The sequence below is a fragment of the Grampus griseus genome (assembly GCF_964374135.1).
Source record: "Grampus griseus genome assembly, chromosome: 5".
Classification (NCBI taxonomy): domain Eukaryota; kingdom Metazoa; phylum Chordata; class Mammalia; order Artiodactyla; family Delphinidae; genus Grampus; species Grampus griseus.
This window is the reverse complement of record NC_138998.1, coordinates 27,967,877-27,975,501: the sequence shown is the minus strand read 5'-3', so window position 1 is coordinate 27,975,501 and position 7,625 is coordinate 27,967,877.

The following is a 7,625-nucleotide window of genomic DNA, read 5'->3' as shown; positions in this document are numbered from 1 at the left end:
TTTTTGATTGGGCTGTTTGTTTTTTGATGTTGAGCTGTATGAGCTGTTTGTATATTTTGGAGATTAACCCCTTGTTGGTCGCTTCATTTGCAAATATTTTCTCCCATTCTGTAGGTTCTCTTTTCATTTTGTTTATGGTTCCTTTGCTGTGCAAAAGCTTTTAAGTTTAATTAGGTCCCATTTGTTTATTTTTGTTCTTATTTCCATTACTCTAGGAGACGGATCAAAAAAGATATTACTATGATTTATGTCAAAGAGTGTTCTGCCTATGTTTTCCTCTAGGAATTTTATAGTATCTAGTTTTACATTTAGGTCTTTAATCCATTTTGAGTTTTTGTGCATGGTGTTAGACAGTGTTCTAATTTCATTCTTTTGCATGTACTGTTCAGTTTTCCCAGCACCACTTATTGAAGAGGCTCTTTTCTCCATTGTATTTTCTTGCCTCCTTTGTCATAGACTAGTTGACCATAGATGAATAGGTTTATTTCTGGGCTTTCTATCCTGCTCCATTGATTTGTATTTCTGTTTTTGTGCCAGTACCATACTGTTTGGATTACTGTAGCTTTGTATTGTAGTCTGAAGTTAGGTAGTGTGATTCCTCCAGCTTCATTTTTCTTTCTCAAGATTGCCTTGGCTATTTGGGGTCTTTTGTGTTTCCATACAAATTAAAACTTTTTTTTGTTCTAGTTCTGTGAAAAATGCCATTGGTAATTTGATAGAGATTGCATTGACTGTAGATTGTCTTCTGTGGTATAGTCATCTTGACAACATTGATTCTTCCAATCCAAAACATGGTATATCTTTCCATCTGTTTGTGTCATTATATCACATTTTATTTATCCATTCCTTATTTTTTTTGAATTTTTACCTTTTTTTAAACATCTTTATTGGAGTATAATTGCTTTACAATGGTGTGTTAGTTTCTGCTTTGTAACAAAGTGAATCAGTTATACATATACATATGTTCCCATATCTCTTCCCTCTTGCATCTCCCTCCCTCCCACCCTCCCTATCCCACCCCTCTAGGTGATCACAAACCATTGAGCTGATCTCCCTGTGCTATGTGGCTGCTTCCCACTAGCTATCTATTTTACGTTTGGTAGTGTATATATGTCCATGCCACTCTCTCACTTTGTCACAGCTTACCCTTCCCCCTCCCCATATCCTCAAGTCCATTCTCTAGTAGGTCTGTGTCTTTATTCTCGTCTTACTCCTAGGTTCTTCATAACATTTTTTTCTTAGATTCCATATATATGTGTTAGCATATGGTATTTGTTTTTCTCTTTCTGACTTACTTCACTCTGTATGACAGACTCCAGGTCCATCCACCTCACTAGAAATATCTCAATTTCGTTTCTTTTTATGGCTGAGTAATATTCCATTGTATATATGTGCCACATCTTCTTTATCCATTCATCCAATGATGGACACTTAGGTTGCTTCCATGTCCTGGGTATTGTAAGTAGAGCTGCAATGAACATTTTGGTACATGACTCTTTTTGAATTATGGTTTTCTCAGGGTATATGTCCAGTAGTGGGATTGCTGGGTCATATGGTAGTTTTATTTTCAGTTTTTTAAGGAACCTCCATACTGTTTTCCATAGTGGCTGTATCAATTTACATTCTCATCAAAGCCCAGAGATAAATCCATGTACATATGGTCACCTTATCTTTGATAAAGGAGGCAAGAATATACAGTGGAGAAAAGATAGCCTCTTCAATAAGTGGTGCTGGGAAAACTGGACAGCTACATGTAGAAGTATGAAATTAGAACACTCCCTAACACCATACACAAAAATAAACTCAAAATGGATTAAAGACCTAAATGTAAGGCCAAACACTATCAAACTCTTAGAGGAAAACATAGGCAGAACACTGTATGACATAAATCACAGCAGGATCCTTTTTGACCCACCTCCTAGAGAAATGGAAATAAAGATAAACAAATGGGACCTAATGAAACTTAAAAGCTTTTGCACAGCAAAGGAAACCATAAACAAGACCAAAAGACAACCCTCAGAATGGGAGAAAATATTTGCAAATGAAGCAACTGACAAAGGATTAATCTCCAAAATTTACAAGCAGCTTATGCAGCTCAATAACAAAAAACAAACAACCCAATCCAAAAATGGGCAGAAGACCTAAATAGACATTTCTCCAAAGAAGATATACAAATTGCCAACAAACCCATGAAAGAATGCTCAACATCATTAATCATTAGAGAAATGCAAATCAAAACTACAATGAGATATCATCTCACACCGGTCAGAATGGCCATCATCAAAAAATCTAGAAACAATAAATGCTGGAGAGGGTGTGGAGAAAAGGGAACCCTCTTGCACTATCCATTCATTATTGACAGACATTAAGGTTGTTTTAATATTTTGCCTATTCTAAATAACGTTGCAATGAACATGGGGTGCGTATATCTTTTTGAGTTAATGTTTTTATTTCCTTTGGATAAATACCCAGAAGTGGAATTGCTGGATCATATGATAGTTCTGTTTTTAAGTTTTTGAGGAACCCCATACTGTTTTCCACAGCGGCCGCATCAATTTACATTCCCACCATGCATGAAGGTTCTCTTTACTCCACATCTTCACCAACAATTGTTATTTGTTGTCTTTCTGATTATAGCCATTCTGACAGATGTGTGTGGTTTTGATTTGCATTTCCCTGATGTCTAGTTGATGTTGAACACCTTTTCACACACCTGTTGGCCATCTGTGTGCCTTCTTTGCAGAAATGTCTTTTCAGATCCTCTGCTCATTTTTTTTTTTTCCTGCGGTACGCAGGCCTCTCACTGTTGTGGCCTCTCCCGTTGGAGAGCACAGGCTCCAGACGCGCAGGCCCAGTGGCCATGGCTCACGGACCCAGCCGCTCCATGGCATGTGGGATCCTCCCGGACCGGGGCACGAACACGTGTCCCCTGCATCGGCAGGCGGACTCTCAACCACTGTGCCACCAGGGAAGCCCCTCTGCTCATTTTTTAATTGAAAACAATCTTTTGCTATTGAGTTGTATGAGTTCTTTATATATTTTGGATATTAGCCCCTTATCAGATACATGACTTGCAAATATTTTCTCCCACTCTGTAGGTTGTGTTATCATTTTGTATATGGTTTCCTTTGCTGTGCACAAGCTTTTTAGTTTGATTAGGTCACATTTGCTTATTTATTTATTTTTTTTTTTGCGGTACGCGGGCCTCTCACTGTTGTGGCCTCTCCCATTGCGGAACACAGGCTCCGGACGCGCAGGCTCAGCGGCCATGGCTCACGGGCCTAGCCGCTCCGCGCCATGTGGGATCTTCCCGGACCGGGCAAGAACCCGCGTCCCCTGCATCGGCAAGCGGACTCTCAACCACTGCGCCACCAGGGAAGCCCACATTTGCTTATTTTTGCTTTTGTTTTCCTTGCCTGAGGAGACCGATTCAAAAAATACTGCTAAGAATGATGTCAAAGAGCAAACTGCCTATGTTTTCTTCCAGGAGTTTTATGATTTCAGGCAGGTCTTATACTTAAGTCTTTAATCAGTTTTGAGTTTATTATTGTATATGGTGTGAGAAAGTAGTCCAGTTTGAATCTGTAGCTGTCCTGTTTCTTCAACACTATTTATTGAAGAGGCTGTCTTTTCCTCATTGTATATTAACTGACCATATAAGTGTGGATTCATTTCTGGGCTCTCTATTCTGTTCTATTGACCTACACGTCTGTTTTTTGCTAGTACCACAGTGTCTTGATTTCTGTTTGCTTTGCAGTATAGTTTGAAATCTGGGAGCATACTTCTAGCTGTGTTCTTCTTTTTCAAGATTGTTTTAGCTTTCCAGTTTCTTTTGTATTTCCATACAAATTTTAGAATTATTTGTTCTAGTTCTGTGAAAGTTGACATTGGAATTTTGATAGGGATTGCATTGAATCTTTATTTTATTTTTAAAGAATAACTTTCAATTACAGCAGCTTTTATTATCTTTTAAAATTTTTAATATTTATTTATTTTATTTCTGGCTGTATCGGGTCTTAGTTGCGGCATGCTGGATCTTCGTTGTGGCATGTGGGATCTTTTCGATGGGGCACGTGGGCTTCTCACTAGTTGTGGTGTAGGGGCTTCTTTCTAGTTGCAGGACACGGGCTTAGTTGCCCCGTGGCATGTGGGATCTTAGTTCCCTGACCAGGGATCGAACCTGCGTCTGCTGTACTGGAAGGCAGATTCTTTACCACTGGACTACCAGGGAAGTCCCAGCAATGTCTTCCGATATGAAAAAATTTCATCCCTACTTCAAAATATATACAAAAATGAAATCCTAAGAAATTAGGTATCTAAATTGGAAAAAAATTTAAACCATTAGCAGAGAGTGTAGGAAATATCTTTTTGAGCTTTCTTGGGAAACATTTTTAAAACTGACCCAAAAAGTAGAGACCATAAGAGACTGTGAAATTTCACTGTATGAGAATTATAAGGGCATGTACAATTAGACAAGTTAAAAAACAAGCAGCACACTGGAAGAAAATATTTATAAGCTATAAAACATAAAGGATTAGTAGCTTGAATATATAAAAATTTTCAAATGAATAAAGAATAGTCTCATAGGTCTAATAGAAAAAAAGACTTAAGGATATAAACTGACAATAAGCAGACATGAATATATCAATGAACAGATTTCTACTCAGTTGTATAAAGGAAGTATAACTTCTTCATTTACATAATTGACTTCATCTTCCTCCTGAGCCTCCACCTCATTGGTATGGGGGATTTGGAGTTGGGGGTTGGGGAATAGGTACACTGTAAACTTTCCAGATAAGTGAATCTCAGACATTTTTGGTTCTCATTCATCTTCAGATAACACAGCACCTTTTTGTAAATGTTTCCCGTTTGGATTCTCTCCTCCTTTCCTTGCTTCTCCTTAGGATGGTGGCTGGGAACATGGTAGGTGGCGATTAGCCAATCTGAGTACCATCCTCCATCTTATTTTCCCCAGATTCTTAAATGGGAAGCAAGGAAAAAACCTCCTTTTCTTGGCCTTTGCTTCAGCTAATGCTAAGGATTTTTACTCATAGAAGCTGAAAGTCATGATACATGTGAGTGATGAATGCTTACATTCTCTATTCTGTCCCTCTTTTATTTTCCACATCCTACTCTTGGGTAAGAGTGGCCTTTTCCTCTTTCCATTCTCATCCAGTTAGGACTCTTCAGTCCTCTCTGCATGATGATTTCTATTAAAATTCTATGTTCAGTCTTCCAAACATTGCTGTTGATATTTAAAGGTTGCTTAAGAAATTAAATGTAACTTTTCTGTCTGGAGAAAGATTGATTCTCATGACACTTGCCTAATAACTCCAGGCTGAAAGCTAACCTCTTTAATCTGGGTTGTATCTGTCCTCCCCACCGAAAAGATTAAAGCCATTAGACTTGATGGGTGATAAGTTGAAAGACAGTAAGACTTACAATGTATGAAAATATATCTGATGAATGGATAAAGAAGATGTGGTACATATATATAATGGAATACTACTCAGCCATAAAAAGGAATGAAATAATGCCATTTGCAGCAACATGGATGCAACTAGAGATTATCATACTAAGTGAAGTCAGAAAGAGAAAGACAAATATCATATATCACTTATATGAGGAATCTAAAACATGACACAAATGAACCTAAGTGTGAAACAGAAACAGAATCACAGACATACAGAACAGACTGGTGGTTGCCAAGGGGGAAGGGGTTGGGGGAGGGATGGAGTGGGAGGTTGGGGTTTAGCAGATATAAGCTTTTATATATAGAATGGATAAACAACAGGTCCTACTGTAAAGCACAGAGAACTATATTCAAGATCCTATGATAAACCATAATGGAAAAGAATATTAAAAAAAGAAGGTATACATATGTATAGTTAAAAAAATTATTTATTTGGTTGTGCCGGGTCTTAGTTGCCGCAGGTGGGCTCCTTAGTTGCAGCACATGGGTTCCTTAGTTGTGGCATGCATGTGGGGTCTGGTTCCCTGACCAGGGATCGAACCCGGGCCCCCTGCATTGGGAGTGTGGAGTCTTAACCACTGCGCCAGCAGGAAAGTCTCTATATATGTATAATTGAATCACTTTCCTGTACAGCAAAAATTAACACAGCATTGTAAATCAACTATACTTCAGTTAAAAAAGAGAAAATATAAATGAAATTGCTTTAAAAAATATTATTCTCATTACATGTGAAAAATTGCACTATCTTACCAGTAGCTAGGAAATTGCAAATTTGAAAAATGAGATACCACTGGCAAACAGTTTAAAGTTTGGTGAAAGACTGCTAGAGGCTGTTTAAACTGTTGCAACCACCCAAGAGAACAATTGGCACTATGAAGAAAACTGTAAATGTATATATTATGCCACCCGTCAATACAACTTCTAAGTATACTTCCTAGAGGAACTCTTCCTCAGTTGCATAAGATGACAAGTGTGAGGATATTCACTGCAGTTTCGTTTGTAATACTAAAAACTACGCAAATATCCATTAATAAATTAACAAATAAAATATAGTATATTCATATGATGGAAACAAAAACCTTTAGGAGAAATGGACCATATATATATCTATAAGTGATGATTTCAAAAATAACTGAGGAAAAATGTGAACTGAAGAATATAATGCCAGTTATAAAAATTTAATTCTTCACAAAGCAACATAAACATTGATTATTTATATCTCCATACATGTAGCATTCATGTATTGACTAGAATGATACCCCCGAAATTCATGATGTTATGAGAATCCTCTGGGAATGGGCAGCAGGAAATGGGGATCAAAGGATATGACTACATTATCTTTAATAATTTCTTTACAGTAAAAAAGACTTTAAAGAAATAGTACTAAGAAGTAACAGCTGCCAAGTCTGGGTGATGGGCTCATGAGCATGAAAAAGTGCTCAGTAATAAATTAGACCAGGGAATTCCCTGGTGGTCCAGTGATTAGGACTCTGCACTGCTGAGGGCCTGGGTTTGATCCCTGGTTGGGCAAGTAAGATCCCACAAGCTGGAATGTCCATGATGTGAAGCTGAGTGTGTCCTCGCGTGTAGCAGTTCTTCTTATCACCCCCATGGGGAAATCAAGGCAAAGCCTAGACTGCCATGAAATTAAAAATTAGCCATTTGATTGTTAAAGTACAGGGGAATATGGCATTGTACAAACTGTTTCTTTAAGGAAAAAAATCATAGCTTCCCCTTTCCTCCTTCCATTAAGTATTGCTTTCATTCATTTTTTCGTTGTATTTTTAGAAATATTTCCAAAAAGTCCAGTGCATTACATTTGTGCCATTTATTCATTTATTTATTCAATGTGCATTTATCTTGACTGACCAGCTCCGGGGAAAAGTGTTAGGAAAGCAAGAAGAAAGGAAAAATGAAAGTCGGTGATCAGACTTCATTTAAATATTCAAGACCTATATGAAGAAAATTATAATTTCTTTACTGCTAGTTAAAGACCAGAATAAATGGAGATGAACATCAAGATAAAAAGAACCATATCTGTGGTGGACAGTGTGATGCACCAACCAGAATCTTCTTCAGTGAGAGTTGTTTCCATAACTGGCTTCAGCTATTATCCCCTTTATAAACTGTCTCCAGTGAGGAAAGCTGCCTT